Raw genomic sequence first — 21,366 nt, 5'->3', positions numbered from 1 at the left:
CTCTAAGTACATCAGGGCAGAGTCCTTGTCTGATTTATTCTCTATTCCCACCACTAAGAAAACGATCTGAAACCAAATGTTTATAAAGAAAAATTACTTGAATGACGTATTTTGAAAAATGAACGGCAAGAGTGGTAGATGCTGTTGAGGTGGTTAATTGCTTAGCATAGAAGGAAGTGAATTCACAGTGTGATGTGGGCTCAGAGTCATAAGAAAGAATAAACAGATAAGCACAAATCAACATAATATGATGAAAGGGGCAACTGCCTCAAATGGGGTGGTTAGGTAAAACTCAGAGGAGCTTATTTTGGTCTTGTGATGTGATGGGTAATTAGGCGTTTACTGGAGATATAAGGAGAAAGGGATAATTCAGCAGAAAAATAGCTTTAAGGGTTTCTTTGCTAACATAGCTGGGACTCCAGGCCTTCTGTGACCATAAGTCTGGTTTTCCGTGCTGTTACTCTGCTGCACCTCCCTCACTTCCCACCTGGATTACACGGAGAATAGCTACGCTTATTGAGAGCTTCAATTATATACCAGATAGGACATACGTATATAGAGATTATACAGGTAAGGAACGGACAGATGATAGGTGATTAGATACATACATAGCTTCTAGAATCAGCCGTGGGCAAACTACGGCCCGCGGGCCCGATCCGGCCCATTTGAAATGAATAAAACTAAAAAAAAAAAAAAAAAAAGACCGTACCCTTTTATGTAATGATGTTTACTTTGAATTTATATTAGTTCACACAAACACTCCATCCATGCTTTTGTTCCGGCACTCCGGTCCAGTTTAAGAACCCATTGTGGCCCTCGAGTCAAAAAGTTTGCCCACCCCTGTTCTAGATACATGGACAATCTGTTTTAATCCATATGCCAGTTTCATATTTAGGGTCATAGCTTTTAGTGTGCCTGTATCCATCCTTTCCTTTGTTGTTTTATGGGCTATGTGTTATATGGAACAGTGAATTGGCGATTTGTTTTATTCTAAATCCTACTTATGTGGATATAACACTTTTACCATTAATGGCCATCTGAGCTGTTTCTGCTTTTGACCTCATGCGGGTAATGTTGCCATGAGCACTTACAGAGCGTGCTCTGGGAACATGTCCATCTTTCCTGTTGGTTATACGGAAGTATTGGAATGTCAGAGCCACCGGCTATGATATCAGCAGGTGTATGAGGTGGTGCCACATTTTTCTGAAACATTACATGAAATTGTCCTTTTATCAGCGGTCCCTGAGCAGTGGGTCATTACTCCGCAGCTTGGCAACTCCTGGCATTGACAGGTTTACTCCGCAGTCATTACTTTTAGAGTTGGTTGAGAGTGTGGTGTTATCTAGTTGTATTTCTATGGTTGCTAATGGGATGACCACTTTTCTCACAGGTTTACTTAATATTTGCATTTTCCATTTTGTGAAGTGCCCCTTTTTCTGATAGGTTGTCTGTTTTGTGATTGGTTTGTAAATTCAATTATAGGATCTGAATAAGAGATGTTACTCTTAAGGGTACCTTTTGATGGGCATAAGCTCTTAGTTGGGTGAAGGCAGGCTTATCAGTCTTTTCCTTTCTGGCTTGATAGCACATGTTGCCTGTTGTGACATGTCCTCCTTTCTTGACGTCATAAAGACATTGCCTTGAGGTTGCACTGAGAGACAGTGGCTAAGCCACAGGCACATCTGAGTTTGAGGAGTTCCGAAGACTAACCTTTCACTGCCAGCAAGATGCTGGTCCCATCTAAAAATATAGGCCCCCTCCCCCCCCCAAAAAAAAATCCACCAACCCAAAATGTATGCACTGGAAATATGGAGCGGTCATTCTTAGAGTGGAACAATATGTAGAGTATGAATTAAATCTTTGTCATTTCTTATTAATGAGTGAGACCTGGCCTGGGCTGAACCGGGAGGAATAAACAAGTACTTGAGAGCAGCAGTCTGCTTAGCCAAATGGAACGGATCTGCAGCCTCGGGCACTGGGTAGTGTTCAGTAAATTATCTTTGCCGCTGAACTAAATGGCACCCTTAACGAGTTCATTCACCTCACATGGATGAGCAGTTTACATCAGATAACAGATCCTTCACCTCCACGACCCGCCTGCTGCTATCATCTCGGAGATTTGTCACTGTCCTCACTTGTGCTCCTGGATCAGGTGGGGAATTGGCTGGCTCTGAAAGCACAGCCAGATTTCCCTTCGCCAGTCTCCCAGGCACGAGTGTGCATATGGTGAACTGCTTCACGGGAGAATAAACAGGGCAGCTTAGGATGCTTGGAGGGATGGACGGACACACCATGTTCTCGCTTCATGTAGCCTGACACCATGCTGTGCTGGGGTTGGGGTCTGCTGAGAAAACAAAACATATTTAGAGTCCGTATATTAAAAGGAGTAAGTTAAATTCAGTGACATGTCTTTTAAATATCTGTCTGTAATAGGATGCTTTACATTTAAAGTGCTCTACTTTTATATATCAAACATGCACACACACGTGACTATATGTGTTAATTTGTTTACTCTCCAATGAGCAGATGGTAGATATCATTAGCCCAATGTTAAATATGTAGGAACTGAGGTTTTGAGAAGTTAATCATGCTTGAATTTACACAACTGAAAAATGGTGGAAATGGGCTTAAACCCACATTGATCTAAAGTCCGTGCTCTCACCCTATGCTGGGGCCCTAGAACTTAGGACTTAGTGGACTAAGAACAGAAATGTAGCCTGTTAAAGAAATTCAGAAAATGGAGGTCGATTTGATGCTTAGAAAACACATTGCTAATGAATTCCAAAAATAACAGCGAAGTCAGAACAAATGTTAATAAGCCGGTTTCAACAAATGAAAAATGGGATACATACATTCAATAAGTTGAACTGGTCACAGACCAACTTAAAATTAAGGCAAATGATCACTGAAGTAGTTTGTGTGGACAATAGCATTTTACGAGTCGTTTTAGATTTGGTCTTTACAGCAAAACCAGCAAGTTAGTAACCCTATTCCCCAATTTACATCTGCGTAAACTGAGGCAGAAAGAAACTAAGTTAACGCCTGCAGGTTATAAAGTCAGCATGTGGTGAAGCCAGAATTTGAAACCAGGCCCACTTGGTGTGCGTTTCAGTGATTTTTCTCTCTGCACCTGCCTGTCTGGAGCTTCGTCAAGGGGTTGAAATGCTGAAGAGTTCGTTGTGAGACTCTGTGAAAGGGGTGTCCACAGGGGAGCTCAGAAGTGAGGCTGAGCAGGAAGGCGCCTCCACAGGCTGTGCTTTGGCGAGGAAATGCTGGATTTGAATATTTTTGTTTGTTTCGAATTGATTGATCTGTTGGTTTCACATAGACAGGGGTGTGTGTAGCCTGGCTGAGAAGTCAGTGCTGGGCCTCTGCAATGCTCAGAAGTACATGCGGAATCACTCTAGTGTTCCTGTTCGTTTTGTCTCACGTCAGCGTCCTTCTACAAATGTTTATCACTTCCCTTTGTTTTTGCATCCAATCTGGCCTTCCCAGGGCAAGCAGATTTTCAAAGTTCTTTTACAATAAAAACTCCACTTTTTCTTTGTCTTTTCTGAGAGACGGTTGAATCTTTTCTGGACCAGACAAAACCGCTTTCCCTTCTGGGAGTGGAGACCTGGCCATGGTATTTCTGAAGAACAATCCTCTCTGACCTTGAAAAAGAGGGAAAGAACCCAGCTTGGCTGGTGGAAATGACTTGCAGCCCAGCTTTTGAATGTAATTAAAAATTGTCCTGACAGATATTCAGGACTATTCTGGAAGAAAATAGGGATTTTTAAAGGAGAATTTTGGTTCTAAAGTTTGGGATCTGGGGGAGGAGGGAACATAGAGACAGGTGGAGGCCAGAAGGCAGAGCTGGATTTGTGCCAGGGGGCGAATGCCAGCGCAGTGCTTTGTGGTGGGCTGGCAAAAGGGCCTGGGGCAGAGCCTCCCTCAGGGGTGATGGATTAGTCATTAAGGGGCTGGGACCAGAGCTTCACATTCACCTGAGCCCAGGCCTTTGGTAGCTTTTCAGATGGTAGAGAAACTGATCCCACTGATAGTGCAACCACAGCCCAGCCCCTTCAGGAGGGGGAGGGGGTCTGAATGAAGCCTCCCATAGATCCCTCCGGGCACTTTCCGAGAATGCTTCCGGCATCTTGGCCCCGCCCAATGTTAAAGATACTTGCTCGAATGAAAGGAGGCCCCGCACCCCTCTAAGAGGGAGGGAATGGTTCTTTCACTCTCCGTGGCATTGACGTGGGCATGCATGAGCCCCCAGAGCTGGGACAGTGCAGCTGGATTACAGGATCCACGGCGCATGTGCTGCAATTATCATCGACTGTTCATTGTAAGGATGGAAAAGGGGCAGGTGGCATTACTGTAAAGCCACCACGCGCCAGGCATTGCTACAGTAACTCTATTTTATGCATTTAATTCCCTCTCCTGTTTTAAATTACCAAGATTACAGTGAGGTAGATATTTGCATCTCCATTTTGAGAATAGAATGAGTTGAAGCTTATAAAGGTTACAAAACTTGCTCTGATCACTTGCACAGCAAGGCAGACGCCAGGATCGAACACCGTTGGGCTCACATCAAAGCCCTCCTCCTCTTTTATGATGTCACCCTGGTTTTTTGTGCTAATTCTCTGTGTGTCTTTAGGCAAATCCTGTAACTGCTTTGGACCTCAAACCACACATCTGGGGACAGAGAACACAAGTATTGCCCATTACAGCTTCTTGTAGGCTTGCATTTCAGTGTGCAGGCCAGGAGGAGGGCTGCCTTTGCACATGCTTTCCCCGTGAATAGCATATGCTCTCACATGTTGAAACGGGCACCTAAGACCATGGAAACCTCTCTCTCCTTCCTGCTTTGCTGGGCACTTTCTTGGAGATTCTGGGAGGAGGTGGGAGGAGCAGGGTTCTCCCAGCGCCGCTCCTGGGATTAAGAGGGACGTGCTTGGGAGCTAATGGAACTGTGGTCCTTTGAAACCTGTTCTTCTTTCCCATCCTTACCAAGAAACAGACACATTCTAAATGTATGTGAGCGACGCCCCATTGCCTCCTTTCTGTTCTGAGTGAGTTGGCCTAAGGGCCATGGCTGAGGTGTGAGCAACAGGAGGAGGGAGCTTCTCAGAGGCTCCTCACAGTGACTCATGCCCACGCTCCAGGGTTGTCTAGCTCCGTAGTCGGCAAACTGCGGCTCGCGAGCCACATGCGGCTCTTTGGCCCCTTGAGTGTGGCTCTTCCTAAGCCTTAGGAGTACCCTAATTAAGTTAATAACAATGTACCTACCTAGATAGTTTAAGTTTAAAAAATTTGGCTCTCAAAAGAAATTTCAATCGTTGTACTATTGATATTTGGCTCTGTTGACTAATGAGTTTGCTGACCACTGGTCTAGCTGGATTGATCCAAGAGGCTGATGAGGAAGAAAAAGGAAACCAGAGATCCATTCCACACAATGGTAATGAGGCAGGAGAGGATGGAAAGCCAGCCAACTCCAGGGCCATTCCAGAACCCTTCATCCGAGTCGGCTCCTGCATTGAAAGTCCCTCCGTGGCAGGGCAAAGTGATAGCAGGCTCTGCGGAGGAGTGACCCTTAGATGGACCTAGGAGAGAGGAAAGAGGAGTGTGCGATGTGCACACATCCTCACCGCCCCAGATCCCTCTCCTCTGACCGTCCCTGACCCCTTCCAGCTGTCTCACTGCGATGCGGATGTGGACCCGTTGAAGGAAGTGTGGTGGCACTCAGGGTGCAGAGCCCCTAGAGGGCGCCATTCGTGTAACCTGTGACATCCTCATCTGACACCATCTGGCCACACTCCTCCCAAGTGAGAAGGTCAGACCGAACAAAACAGAACAAAAGCCAGATCAGAGCCTTAGCTCAGCACAGATCCAGGTGACAGAGAGGATATAAACGTCTCCATTTTGGGTGCCTACGCACATCTTTGAAAGTATCCTTGGGTGTTTTTTTTTCTTTTTCAGGGATAAATGTTAAGATTACGTTTGTTGCAACATTTATGTTGACTTTGCAAAAAAAAAATGTATAGTGTAATACGTAGGTTTGAGAAAGATCAGTTATGTGAGCTAAAATGCTCCCATCATGATATGAAGTACCAAATATAATTTAGACATTCCTGTTGACACTAAAATAAAAGGCAGAGTGAACATTTGCATGTTTATATTTTATTTTTAAATTTTCAGACTTTTCCCCCTTGTTTTAGATATCTTTTACTTTTAATTAAACATATTGGTATGACATCCTATATAATATCCTATATAATAAAAGGCTAATATGCAAATCTACCGAACGGCAGAAAGACTGGTCATTATGACACGCACTGACCATCGGGGGCAGACGCTCAACGTAGGAGCTGTCCCCGGTGGTCAGTGTGCTCCCACAGGGTGAGCTCTGCTCAGCCAGAAGCCGGGCTCATGGCTGGTGAGTGCAGTGGCAGTGGCGGGAGCTTGTGGGTCTCCCGAGGGGTCCTGGACTGTGAGAGGGTGCAGGCTGGGCTGAGGGACCCAGTGCACAATGTCGTGCACTGGGCCTCTAGTTGGTTAATAAAATTACATAGGTTCAGGTGTACAAGTCTGTATACGTCGTCTGCATATTGCATTGTTTTCATCACCCAGAGTCAAACGTTCCTTTGTCACCATGTATGTGACCCCCTTTACCCTTTCCTGTCTCTCACCCCCTTCCCCTCTGTTTAGCCACCACACAGTTGTCTGGGTCTACGAGTTTTTGTTTGTTCCTTTGCTGTTTTCAGTTTTATGTCCCACGTGACATCATGTAACTTAATAGCTGATCATGTGCTGACATTGTTTGCATGGTGTCCATATGCTGCCTGTGAGCCACCAGCTTTTCTTTCGGGTCTGCATGTCCCACAGTGTGTCTTGGAAAGTCGAGAATAAGCTGCCAAAGGATGGAGTGGAAAACAGCAGCGGTCAAGTCTTCCGCGTCATTTCCTAATCGTGAGGTGGCAAATCTCTAATCGGTGGCTGTGCCCTAGGTAGGCGAGGGTTCTTCCCTGTGACTGACACAGGTGGAACCCAGGGCACTTGGAGGCATGTTGGTGGGAGAAGAGACAAAATGAAGTTTGTGTCTGAGGTGCAGGTGTTGCCTAGAAGACTGGGTATTAACTCATGGGTTGGGGTGTCTGCGGACACATGGGCAGTAGAGGGCAAGGAAATAGCTGGAGATGTAGACCGTGATCAATCAAAGTGGGGTGTGAAGAGTCTGGTCCCACTTGGAGCCTCCGTTTTCTCACCACGGCGACCTGAGCGCCAGGCTAGGCTGTGCGTGTCCTGGCGGGAGGACTCAGCCAGGAGCACTGGAGACGCTGGAGGGGACTGGAAGGGCACAGGGCAGACGGAAATGGAAGGTCCCACCCTGAGGACAGCTGGGCATGTGATGGCAGAAGCTGCCCACAGTGTCCACTGCGAGGAGCCAGTGTAGGGAGGTCTAACCCGGCATGAGCGTCACAAAGGGTGGCATCCAAATAGAGGCAGGGAGCCCCCCGAGATGCCCGCGTGAGAAGGGGAATGTGGGAAGACGGGGCTTGTATGGATCTTGGGCACTGGGCTGTCGTTCAGGCTTCTCCCAATTGTTTCAGCCAGGGCCGGGGAACCTTTCACTGCCCAGGGCCACTTGAGTATGTATTTATAAAACATTCTCGGGCCATACAAGAATTATCAGCTTAAAAATTAGCCTGCTGTATTTGATCAAACATTCCATTAACTCACCCCTAACGCCTTGGCAGGGCCAGACGTTCCCTATCCCTGGTTTAAAGACAGAGAGTATATAGACCCTGTATTACTATTGGGGATCGATTTAGTACCCTGAACCACAGTTTTCTTAAGCAGAAAATGAAAACACATTATACTCTCTAAATTATAAGAATCAAACTAAAGGATGTGAACAATTAACTGCATTAATCGTTTTTAGAAATAAGTTAATATTAAGTATCTTATTGTGTGCGAAGCAGTGTGTTATCTCATCTATTTCCCCCAAAGCATAGTGTTGGCATATCCTTGCTACAGTCCTGGGAGATGCAAAGGCTTTTTATCCCCAGAGAGTCAGCTCGGGAGAACCTGGGCCATGTGTCACTCACACAGCCAGGGAGTGGAGAGTCCGCATTGGAATCCAGGAACTCATGCTCGAGCTCAAGGTGATGGCTCCTAAGCTGTGTGTCCACTCAAGTTCTCACCCTGGGACAGCCTGGAAGGAAGATCTGTGCAGGAGGGCTGTGAGCAGTCAAATGCCTGTTGCCACACAAGGTTTTATTAAAAAACCTGGACTAGAAATAAGGTAGGTTAGTAGATCCGTGAAGAGGCAATACGAAAGGCGTTTTGCAATCTGAGTAAAATCTTACATTTGTAAGCCAGGAAACGTGACCACAGGAAGGGGGGCAGTGGAATAAAAAGGGAAGAAAAAGGAAACGAGGTCTCTGAGGAGCAGAAGATGAACGTGTTCAAAGTCTCAGCAGGGGGAGTGGTTCCTCTCCTAGCGGCCGGACAGAAGGAAATAGAGATGTGCGTTGTGGCTGCGTTCAGGGCCAAGGGAAGAGATTGAGGGAGAATAAGCAGGTGGCATCTCCTTTGTCTCTGAAAATGACTGGAGAGTGAAGAGCCTGCGTCCTAGAGGCAGACTTCTCAGGTGGGAATACCCTCTCTGTCACCGGATTGTTTGTGGGACAAGGGTTCCATCTCTGTCTCATGGTTCCTCGTCTCTGAAACGAAAATACTGTGCTTCATTGGATGACCTAGCAGAGCTGATGTGAGGCTGTGAGGTGTCGTGTGTAGTAACATAGCAAGCACATTTCTTCTACTACTATTTTATTATCTAGTGTTGATGTATTTGTTTATATGTACAAAGTTATTATAATGCTTTTTTGTGTTATTTTTTTGTTTTTTTAAATATATTTTATTGATTTTTCACAGAGAGGAAGGGAGAAGGATCTCTGCCTCGTGGTTCCTCGTCTCTGAAACGAAAATACTGTGCTTCATTGGATGACCTAGCAGAGCTGATGTGAGGCTGTGAGGTGTCGTGTGTAGTAACATAGCAAGCACATTTCTTCTACTACTATTTTATTATCTAGTGTTGATGTATTTGTTTATATGTACATAGTTATTATAATGCTAAGCATTGTATTGAGTAACTCATGATTCTCCCTTACCTCCATGCTCACCATTTACTCTAAACTCCAAACGAGGCATCTGTGACTTGTCTCACTACCGTTGTACTTCCTGCGTCATCAGCATGAGTTCTGCACATGGCTCCACCCGCAAGGCTGATGTCCCTGAGACCAGCGCAAGCTGTGTTCTTGGCGTTACTAGGGTTCAGCATTATGAAAAGGACATGGATACCTGATTCACAGTACCCTGCTGGTTTGATTTTTGGCAACTTGCTATTTCATATGGTACAAATAATCATCAAATTAAACAGCATCCACTTACAATTTTATAGCAGTTTCGCACATAGCTTTGCCAGGTTTCCCAAAATAATTTCACATATAATTAGTATGTAATCTCCAGGCATAAATAACACTCTAATTAGACTATAACCTACAATTATAATACACTTACAGGCCAGGTGTATATATGTGAGAGTGTAGATATGAGTAAGCTGAGGCGGTCTGAAAAAAACACAGTGTTTTTAGTAAAGAAAATGAAGGGGATTATGTAGATTTAATTTGTAAACTATTTTCAGTGCTATTAGAGAATAAGTGAAATTAGATCAAACCTGTTCATTGACTTCCTATATCCATATATTCTACACAGCAATAGCTGTATTTACAAAATGACAATAACAAATATATGTAACAAATATATGTATTACTTGTCACAAGTGAACAAGCATATCATAACACCAGATATGCAAACAAGATATGGCCTCTGAGTGAATAACATTCATAATCTGTTCGGAGGATAGAAATGAGAGCATTATTTAATTTAAGTATTGTGGTAAAATCTCTCCTAGATAGAGATTTGGCGGCTAGTAAGTAAATTAATCAAAAGTCATAAAAGCTGAGCTTGAATTTCAATTCAAAATTTCCAGATTAAAAACGTATATTCTTAAAATAACACCATTTAAAAATATGAATCAAAATACTTGGGAAAGAAATGATTAGTGAATACTTCCCCATGCAACCAAGAAATTCACCTTCGATGTCCGGAGTCAAGTATACAAGACGAGGAAGGAGCTTGCAGCTTAGCAAGAGAAAGGAGAGAAGGGACAGTGAGGTGAATACCAAGCTGTCTGCATTTTAAGGTGCTTACCAGAAACATTAATGAAGGAAATATAGGAAAAAACAGTTTTCCCCATTTTATTAAGAAAAATCCTCCTGCTGTCAGTGAACAAAAACAGACATGAAAGGCAACAGATCAAAAGGGTTCTGTGGGAATTCATGTGCCTGAGCACAGCTCGCTTCCCTGGAAGAGCCAGAGAATGGCATCAAAGGAGGACAGCGGCTCAGGCTGAGGGAGCATTAGGTGAATTCTAGGCTGTGTGTCATTCCCAGTAGGATCTGGTCGGAAAGACATTTCTATTCCAAAACCAACATCTGTTCAATCCGAAGGATGATTCTAAGGGAGGATATAGTCCCTTCCGCTTCTTAGTGGTTTGCCTTTCATTTGCTTGTGGCCATAACTGGATGGAATTGTTTATTTGTTTGCAATTTTCTGGTTGTCGCGGTCGCTTGTGACCATATAATATGAGCCCTGATGATTAGGAAGCTTAAATGTCAGCAATAGCTTCATCTGTCGAAGTCATGAATACAGGCAGTGGATAATTCATTTTAATAAAATTCACATCCGTAAAGTTTAGCACCAAAGACACCTGGTGTTCTTGGTGTATTATCATATGAATATGTCAAATGTAAGTAAAAATAGATGTTTTCCTCTTCGGGGTGATTGAAATATGCCACAATAAGGGTAAAATTAATGCATGCTGTCATTCAGTGAATAAGACATTCCGGGTACCTTCTGCATGCTTGATAAAGCCAAGAGTGACACTGATCTCCCGTCCTGGCCCTTGACAGGGGTCTCCACTCATGGCACATGACTGCCCTGGTGAGTAGGCGTGGCTCAGGGGAGATCGGCCAGTAGTACACAGTGAGTGGATCTAAAGAACGTGGAATGTTGACATTCAGGCACCATTGGTGAGAACTTCTAAGTAGAGTCGGACAACTCAGATCAAAGAAGGTGAAGTAGGAACCGAAAAGCAAAGAATCAGCAGGGGTCAGGGTCGTGGTCACCTGGGACACTCAGGATGGACTTACAACCACTGGATAGACCTTGACAAAGGGAATGGAAAGAGTGACAGGAGGCAGATGGGACCTGGTGAGACACCCGGTGCAGAAAAGTGGTTCCATCCGAACCAGCGAGGCCTGTGGAGAGAGAGCCAGCAGGTAGACTCCAGGGTACCAGACAGTGTTTGATGGCAAGTTACAGTTCACGCAGCCAACTTAAATGAGATGCCCCATAACTGAAAGGTCATGTCCAGGATGTGTTCCTGTCTCGGAATCAAGAAACGCCAGGGCTGTCTCTCTCCCAGTTTTTATTTTACTTTCCTCAGGAAAAAAATGGCACCATGAGTTACAGACTGTGAAGGAGATCATTAAACCTTCTGTTATGTATGCGCGCGTGCACACACACACACACGCACCCACATGCACCCATGTGCAACACGTGCATGTGTGAGCACAACTCTGAGTATAAATATAATTGCAAAGTCTCTACATATGCGCAAGAAAAAAAATAGGACTCGAATAGACAAGTGGTAAAGGATTAGTGCAGAGAAGAAAAATACAAATGCTTAGCTGCATATGGAAAAAAATGTGCTCAAAGGAATGAAAATTAGAACAATAATGAGGTACCATGTTCTAGCCGAATCTAGCAATTGTTCTGTGAAATGAATAGCTGGCGTAAGTGTAAATTATCACCAGTTACTTTGGAGCGTTTTACTCTTAAACCTATCTCAATAGATTTCAAAAAGTACATTTATATATATGTACATATATTGATTTAGTAGTATTGATTTTTGCAAGCTAACCTAAGGAAATGTGAAAGAAGAAAAAAATAACCCAATATGTGAAGATTATTTCAGTGTTACATACAGTAGTGAAAAATGAGGAGCATATGAAATTTAGCATCGGGAAGGATTGGTTTATTTTATAGTACAAAATTATCAAGTTATCTTGAGCAAGCTATTCAATCTCTGAAACCTTATTTTCTGATTTGCAAAACAAGAAAAATGTTACCTGTGTAATAGTATTTGTTAAGTAAGCACGAATTGATAATATGTATAAAACACCACGTGCGGTGAATATAGTTGGTTGAGAAATTGTAGCTTTTGTTATAACTAGAATCATAATTAAAATTAAGTTTATGTAGTACCAAAAAGGAATTCCATTATATAATGTTAAATAAAAATAAATCAATAGAATAAATGTACATGGATTAAAAAAATTAGGAATTCCTCATTATCACCACTGTTGTATTTGGGTAGCTGTTTTTACACCTATTTTCCAAATTCCCAGTGGCATCATACATCACAGGGGCGCTTGTGACTCTTAGAATAACGAATGCATGGGGAAGCAGTTTACAAAATGAACAGTGTCACACCCAAATCAGGACTGATGATAGCGATTATTTCGGTGAAGTGGGGACGACAGGGGACTCGCAGTGCTAAATTAGCGTGCCCGGCACAACACAGAAGTGTTTGATACATGAAGTGAACATCTAAGAGTTGGGCTTCCTCCCCGCACCCCTCCCTGGGGGAAGGTTCCTGTTCCATCAGTGCCTGTCTGAAGGCTGATTACTAAGTCTGAACAGTAACCACATGAGACCTTGCCGAGTCATAAATCTGAATATTCTGGGGACCAAATGAAGACTGTTTGTGAGCAAGTTCAAAATGCATAGAAGAAGTGGGAGTCTTCTATAATAATAAAAGCATTATATGCTAATTTAGACTGGACATCCTTCTGGACGAAGCCAGCCGGGGCTGCGAGGGAAGCCCGGGTCCCGGGTGCCAGAGGGAAGCTGGTGCCGGCAGCCGGGGGAAGGAAGGCCTACTTTTGCACGAATTTCATGCATCAGGCCTCTAGTTTGCTTATAGGGGCTCAAGCTGCTGCTGGCTTGTTTGAGGCACCTGTGGCTGTGAACATGGGCTGCCTCAGGTCGTGAGAGGGTCAGAGCAGAGAGAGTCCTGAGCAGACAGAGGCTGGCCATTGGGAAGAACCTGTGCTCAGGAGACCTGGGTTCTTCCGGGCCTGTGAGTGGTCAGCAACATGGCCTCAGGGGAACACTTGAGGTCTCTCCACCTTCATGTTCTCAGACATAAAATGTGGCACAAATGCCTGCCTTCCATGCATTGGTGTGCAGTACAGGCGATGGAGGGGGAATACCTAGCTGTCACCATGAGATTTTCCCCACATAATCCGTGGAAATAAAGGTAAATTCTAAATAACGCGAGTCCTTACCTCCCTTTTCCATATATATGTTTCTCAAACTCTAAGAAGGGAATCCATAGTCCCCTCAACATTTCTTAAAACCCTTCTTTCCTCTTTGGTAACTACTGCTCTAATACTGGATGTACACTAGAGCTTCAATAAATAGCAAATTTCTCTTCTTATTTTTCTTGACCTTTGGCAAACCCATCGCTCGCTCTCTCACTCTCCTTCCCACTTCAGTATCTTGAGTATATCTCAAAACTCTCTTGTTTACCATTATCAATGCAAATAGCTCAATCAATACCTATAATACTGATAATAATGATAAATTTATTGAACATTTTCTTGGAACCAGATGCTGTGATGAATTATATCATTTGGGTCTCAAAAATTTTTCTTAGGTGACTAATGCTTTATACACACTTTACAGACGAGGCTGAAGGCGGAATGAAACTCATTCAGGGCAGCCTTTTGCAGGAGGGGAGCAGTCATTGGAGCCCAAATGATATAATTTGCTTCCAAAACCCCTGTCATTGTGGTCACCATCTCCCAAGTGAGTCACTTCCGTTTCCGGCCTGAGCAATCATGAGACTCTCCCCTGTGGCTTCTCTGCCTCCCCTTCATCCTGTACCTCGTGAATGAATGATAGCAAATCTAACCAGGCTGCTCCCCAGCGTGACAGAATAACAAGGCCTGGACTCTAGTACACGAGCTGGGAAATCCTCGTGTCTGGCCCTGGCCTAATTGTGCATCCCCATCTCTCCCCGCCTCCAGCACTCCTGGGACATACCTCTGTGCCAGTGATGGCAAACCTATGACACGCGTGTCAGAGGTGACACGCGAACTCATTTTTTGGTTGGTTTTTCTTTGTTAAATGGCATTTAAATATATAAAATAAGTATCAAAAATATAAGTCTTTGTTTTACTATGGTTGCAAATATTAAAAAATTTCTATGTGTGACACGGCACCAGAGTTAAGTTAGGGTTTTTCAAAATGCTGACACGCCGAGCTCAAAAGGTTCCCATCACTGTCTGTGCTTTAGCCTGCTACGTCTCCATGGTCATCTTCCTTGGGTTTGCTCTACTGACTGACTCCCTGACTTCCTTTCCCACCTGGAAAATGACTGCTTAGCCTTTGAGGTTCGGCTCCTCCTCTCAGCCGTGAACCTCTGGGTGACCCTCTTTAGATGCACCCTCCACTTCCTCCTCAGAGCCTCCAGAGCAGCGTTTCTTCTACAAAACCCAGGCAGCATGTCCCCCCCTCTGAGCAGTGGAGGTGTGGATCCAAGTGCCTTATCCGCCTGACAGCAAGCGTGTGGCACGTAGCAAATGTTTAATGAACGCTGCCTCCTTGAACTATGCGGATGTCGCAGGACGGGCTGAAACTGTCCCTCTGGTTCTCAGGGGCTGATCGGCCGTGTGGGCCTCAGAAGCAAACTGTTTGGACACAGCCCCATTAACACCAGGTGCCCGGGGACAGGAGCGACATGCCATGATCAGGGTCATCACTGGTGGGAAAGAAGGTCCTTCAGTGTGGCAGGGAGGCCACGAATCCTCTACAGACGGCATGGAAGCTTCTCATGTGGTTAAATTCAGTTTCTAAACTACTTTTCTCATTTGTTTCTTCATCAGAAAACTGGGTATTACATTCAACACTTGCTCGTAGGGCTGCTGTGAGAATTCAAGGAATTCGTGGCAGTGCTAGTGGTATGCTACATCCTAAGTGCTCGATAAATGTCACCTAATAAGGAGGGGTGTACATTCAAATAATTCTCATTTCCTGGACTTCCCGTGTCTTTACCTGCTCAGCTGTGTGAATCATCCCTCAGCCTCTGACTCAACTTCTCTCCCCTCCAGCCTGCAGGGTCCTCAGACCTCGCCCAGGTCCCAGAGTCCGGGCCCCTTTGCTTCCATGTTGGGCATGGTTGGCAGCAGCAGGGTGCCATTAAAATGCAAGAAGGAAAAGTGGAAAACATAAAAAAGGCAAAAAATGAAGCTGCCTCATTTTCGTTTGCCTGCTAATTAGCACAGGAATTTTAAACTGCGCAGGCCAGGTTCGCAGATCTGCGCGGGGCTGGCATTGCGAAGGGCGTCTTCCCGTGGAGAGGAGGGCAGATGGATGGCCTCCCCCCTGCTTTTGTTTTGCAAGCACTGAGCCCCTCTGGGCTTGGGCAGGGCAGTGTTGGTTTTCCCCTGGCAGATGCACACACCTCAGTGTCTGGCCTGGGAATTTCAGCCATAGCTGTGATGCTTCCTGCTCATTGAATAATTTGCAACCCAGGAAGGCATTCCGATTTATAAATCCAACCCCCCGACAGCCTCAGAAGATTGACAGGGTGTGTTTCCCCATTTCACAGATGAGGAAAGTGTATTTGTTCCAAGTGGACGGTGACCTCCTTGAGAGAGGAGCACATATCCTGTTCATGATGAATTCTCAAAGACAGACAAACCTTGGTTCTCGAACCTCTCCCATCTCTAACAAGTCACTTCACAACCCTTTCCTGCTGATACCTGGATGATCCCTCATGAGCCACAAAGGAGAGAATGCATGAGTATGAGTCAGTTTACTGCTAAGCCTCATGCATTAACACAGGGGTAGGCAAACTTTTTGACTCGAGGGCCACAGTGGGTTCTTAAACTGGACCGGAGGGCCGGAACAAAAGCATGAATGGAGTGTTTGTGTGAACTAATATAAATTCAAAGTAAACATCATTACATAAAAGGGTACGGTCTTTTTTTTTTTTTTTTTTTTTAGTTTTATTCATTTCAAACGGGCCGGATCCGGCCCGCGGGCCGTAGTTTGCCCATGGCTGCGTTAACATCTCAGGAAATTGTGCTGTGAATATTTGCGTGCTGTGTTTGCTTTTGGTTAAAACTGAATCATTTGGGGTCTGGAATGGATTAATTCAATTTACATTATTCCTAATGAATAAAAAAAGATTCCATTTTTGAACAGCCTGCTGGCATGAATTGAGGTAGAGAACCGAGGTTCTACCGTATAGGAACCCCCTGGGCAATGCATGCGTGAATTAGCCAGTGCCAGCGTGCGGGAGGCACACCGAGGTGCCAGGCCTGTGCGTGACAGTTCTGCGTGTCCAGTAGCCGCTGGTGTTGCTGACTCTGCCACTTACCGGTTTCACGACCTTCAGCAGATCAGTTGCTGGGCCTGAGACTTTATGGAGTTTAATATAAAACTATCAGAAAGTGCCGGCCACAGAGAAGCAGCCCATTAATGACCGCAGCCTTTATCTTCTCCCTGTTCTACCTGCTTTCAGGACTTACTGCTTAACCAGACCATGGCAGTTTGCCTGGTTCAGAACATGATTAATTATGATTGTGAAAGGTGGAAATAAAGAGAAGAATTTTGATTTATTAACTCACTGTGGGATATGTAGTCCATAATCTGTAAACTACCTCATTTAAATTAAAATCAAGTATTATACACCAGGTCCTAATTTGGCATCTATATATATTAAAGCTTAAGTGACCATCCAACTGTTTGACTGTTTGACCGGTAGCTGTGACACGCACTGACTACCAGGGGGCAGACGCTCAATGCATAGGCATGGAAACATGGAACAGACAGATGAATCTGAGGAAAGAGGGGAGGACAGGAAGAGATTAACCAAAGATCTTATATGCATACTAGAGGCCCGTTGCATGGATTCGTGCATCGGTGGGGTCCCTCGGCCTGGCCTGCGGGGATCAGGCTGAAACTGGCAATCGGACATCCCCCGAGGGATCCCGGACTGTGAGAGGGGCAGGCCAGGCTGAGGGACCCCACCAGCATGAATCTGTGCACTGAGCCTCTAGTAAAAAATGAAAGTACACATATGCAGCACCTACTGAGAGCGAGCAGTACAGTCGTTTCCACATAAGTGCTGTCATAAAACTATCCCAGCCTGGAAAACAGGCATCGCTGAATCTAATGTGACAAATACGGGTGAGTTTCCCAAGGCAGATAGTTAGGAGATGGGGTTGATATTAATCAAGAGTATCTTTACTTCTCAAACCAACATGCACACGTACAAAAACATAGAATATGGTATGCTCATTGTCACATGTAAATACGTGACAGTGCTTATTTTTATCTTCTTATCATCTCTGACTGTGTCAGTCACTGCCATAGAAATAATCTTAGCTGTTTTGTTAGTTTTGCTCACTGGGTTCCATGCCACATTTGGTCTAAGAATGCTGCCTGCATTCCTGCCGCGAGCAGGTGAGAATATGTCAGTGTAGCTGCATTCTGTAAAGGACGTATGATGGAGTCACCAGTATGGGAGGGGCCCACCTGGACTGAACTTTCACCCTGTGTTCCCCTGAATTCGCATCTGCATAACAGGATCACATTAGTGCAGGATTGGGCCTCGGGGACAGAGGAGTGGGCCTCGAGTGTAGCCAGAAGGCAACAGGTGCGCCCTGGGAAGCTGGTCAGAGGCAGGGACATACCCATTGGCAAGGAGGTGGGAGAGGGATCCCGGCCACATGCAGTGCTGTAGAGGCAGCCCCTCTCACCATGCGGTGCTGTGTGGTGCGGACATAATTTCAGCTCTGCCACTTGCTGCTACATGCCCTAAGGAGAGGCACTTACCCTGTTGGCGCCACAGTTTTCTTATCCAAGAAAGAGGGAAGTAAAATGACAGGCATATGTTGTTTTGAGAATTATACAGGGTGGGGCAAATGTATGTTAGCCGTTGTGAGTACACAGAATAGTTTATTTTTATATTGTTAATTATTGTATTATTTCCCATATGAATAACTATAAACCTACTTTTACCCCACCCTGTATATGCCCAATGTACAAAATTAGAGCTCAGTAATATTATGTTTTCACTATTTATCAAAAAATTTACATATTTACATTTTATTGCTGAGGGCAATAGAATAAAGAGAAGGGGGATGAGTTGCTTGAATTTACAAAGCTAGAAAAAGGTAGGGCTTTCATGATTCGTGAGCTCCGCATGTGGCCTCAATGCCTTTCCCATCGTGGCTACTTCTGTCGTCTAATCTTGTCTTCCACGTGCTCTTGATTTCGGCAGTCCGCTTCCTTCCTTGTTTCATGTTTTCATCACCTGACACCCTATAGGCTGGTTATGATTGTTCTCACTTCCTCTCTCTCCAAAAAAGAACAGGAAGCCCTAAGAGGGCAGACATCTTTCTCTCTCTCTCTCTCTTTTTTTTTTTATTGTGTTACCATTAGTGTCTGGAAAAGTGTTAAGCAAGTAGTTGATGCCTAATGCATATTTGTTAATTTAGCAAGAGACAGATGTACAATTTATTAATGGTAGAAAATAAAGACAAGTTCCTCTTTTGCTTAGGGTAATCAAGGTTGAATTTTATGAAGAAACGTAGGTTAAGGAGCAAAAAGGCATTTCTGGCAAAGACTAGAGCAGATACAAAAAAGTAATCTCATGCATGGATTTTTACATGGATGAAAAATAGTTTCCAAGTTTAGTGAACAAGATAGGAGTTTTCAAATTTGAACTTTCAAAAAATTGACTTTCATAAATGACTCTAATAGATCTGAAACTAACCCATTTCCTGAGACTGTTCCTCTAAAGTGGAATGTGTCATGTATTTCCCCATTAGGATGCAGCAGGGAAGTGACATAGTCTTATGTCGATCAATAGTTTTATGAAACGAGATGGTGCAGTACGTCCAGGCCCAGATTCAGGGGGAGACAGCATTTCCCTGGGCCAGCAGCTGGAGCAGAGCCGCCTCTGGCCACGCCAGCTCTCCACCTGCACCTGCGCCCTTCCCGCCCCTGCAGGAGCCTCGATCAGCTCATTAGACATGCAACACAGAGCTGGCCTGTGAAGCACAAACTCATTCATAACTCACGTCTGCTGGACATTTTACGTTTTTCTTCCTGGGAAGTCATGGTAACAAGGGCCAAAGATTCAAGCAGTACAAGTGGGACTGGACCCATGTGTGGGTCCTGGATCCAACCTTCCCCAGCTCTGTCTCCACAGGACTGTCTGGCGGTCTTACTAGCAAGGTAATGCCGGGACTATGTCCCTTCCCTACTGAAACTCCTTCCAAAGGCCTACGTCTTCTAGAGAATAAGGGATCCATTTAAGAAATCTATTATGTGAAGATTTGAATTACCTAACTCTGGATCCAGGGTTTATTTCCATAAGCACATTATTAACAGGTGTATTGTGGTATAGTTTATGTACGATGTGCCGCACATGTATAAGGCATACATTTTGATAAGATTGTGTATATCCTGGAGGCATTAGGACAATCAGCATAACGAACAGACCGCATCACTCCCAGAGGTTGACTCATGCTCCATTGTTATCACACCTTCGTCCTCATGAACCACTGGGCGGCTTTCTCTCACTCAAATTGAGCTCATACTGTCTAGACATTTGTGTCTTTACTTTTCCTCCCTTTCCCAAGGTTCTCTCTTCCTTTTTCTTGGTTGACAAATGGACTGGGAAAATTATGTGATTAAAAGCAATTGAGTGGATGTGTGTCAATGTCCCTTCAATAGGAAGTGGCAAAACCAGCAAAATCATCTAAGAAGTAGTCATGTGAACTAATCAATAATAAACCCTAATATTCCTTATTATGTAATAACTTACAGAGAATTTCATATTTATTATGTCATTAAACTTTCATACACACTGGTGAGACTGTTAATGTTATCATTGAGAGATAATAAATCAGGTCATCTAAGATTGGACTAATTATTAAAATTATTCAAAAATATATATTGAGACTGTTACGCTCCAAAAGCCAAGCTCCACATTTTCACTTACTCTTTTCACTCAATACTCATGGAGAACTAGTGGAGTTAGGTTATGTTTTTTATTTTTCTATGAGAATGTCAAGATTCTCATAGTAGTTTACTCATATCACTCAGTGGTAGCCTAGCATAGTCCAGATTTGCAAACTCAGAGTTCTTCTCTTGGGATTGTGTGGAGCCACCATTTCTCATCTGAGAATTCTCAACTCCAGAGCACAGAAAGGATCAGAGAGAATTTAACGAATGCCCACATGCGAGAGTAGAGTTGGCACCCAGATAGTTGAGTGGACACATTCAAGCAGTACCCCTATGGAGAGGTGCAGAGATGGACTGAGTTTACCGCCATGGAGACCTGTGCAGTTCAGGAGTGGTGATACTGGAGTAGATCTCTCTCTTCATGGACCAACAGAGTGTGAGAAATGGTACAAGTTCTAGGGCACCACTCAGACCTGGGAAAACAGACCTGCCCTGGGCCTGGGGATGACAGAAGCAATACTGGTGCTACAGTTGGCTATTTTCTGGTACCTTCCCATAAGGCATCTGTGACAGGGTGTCTTGTATATACATATTTTCTGTCATGGAGCTTTTCTCATGATTCACTTCCTGCTAATTATTTTAAGGATTATTTTTATTTTATTTTAATACAAGCAAGTTTTATCATACTGCATTCTTATTACAGAAGCTCAGAAAATATTTTTAAAGTATAAACAAAGAAAACAATCAATACCCCATGAGTCCAGCAATCAGAGATCATCGCCAGCAGCATTTTCGACTTTTTCCTGTGCATTTTTGTTGACAGCAGGCATCATCTTTCACTCACTCCCTGTTGCTTCCTTCATTTCAAAATAACTGCACAATCCCCATCTGGCCAAACAACCAAGCCCGCAGTCCCGGCATGGACTATTTACTGCCGGAACCATGAAGCCGCGCTTCAGGCCTGTCTGCCAGGGGCTCGCTGCTGCTGGAGCAGAAACACTCCTGCTGAGCGGAGTCCCAGGAGCCTGCAGGGCTGTTGGTGCAACTGAAACCAGTAAGGAGTGGGGAGAGCCTTGCCTCGCAAAAGTAGCCTCTGTGAGCCAGGTCCAGTCCCGTCCTCCCCTGCAACCACACAGGATGTGCAGTGTCCATTGTCCCATCACCCTGGTGTATTGTCTCCTTCCATTATTTCCATCGTTGAGT

This window comes from Myotis lucifugus, unplaced genomic scaffold, assembly GCF_000147115.1.
Source record: "Myotis lucifugus unplaced genomic scaffold, Myoluc2.0 scaffold_307, whole genome shotgun sequence".
Taxonomy (NCBI): Eukaryota; Metazoa; Chordata; class Mammalia; order Chiroptera; family Vespertilionidae; genus Myotis; species Myotis lucifugus.
The sequence above is the reverse complement of the archived record's forward strand: the minus strand, read 5'-3'. Positions refer to the sequence as shown.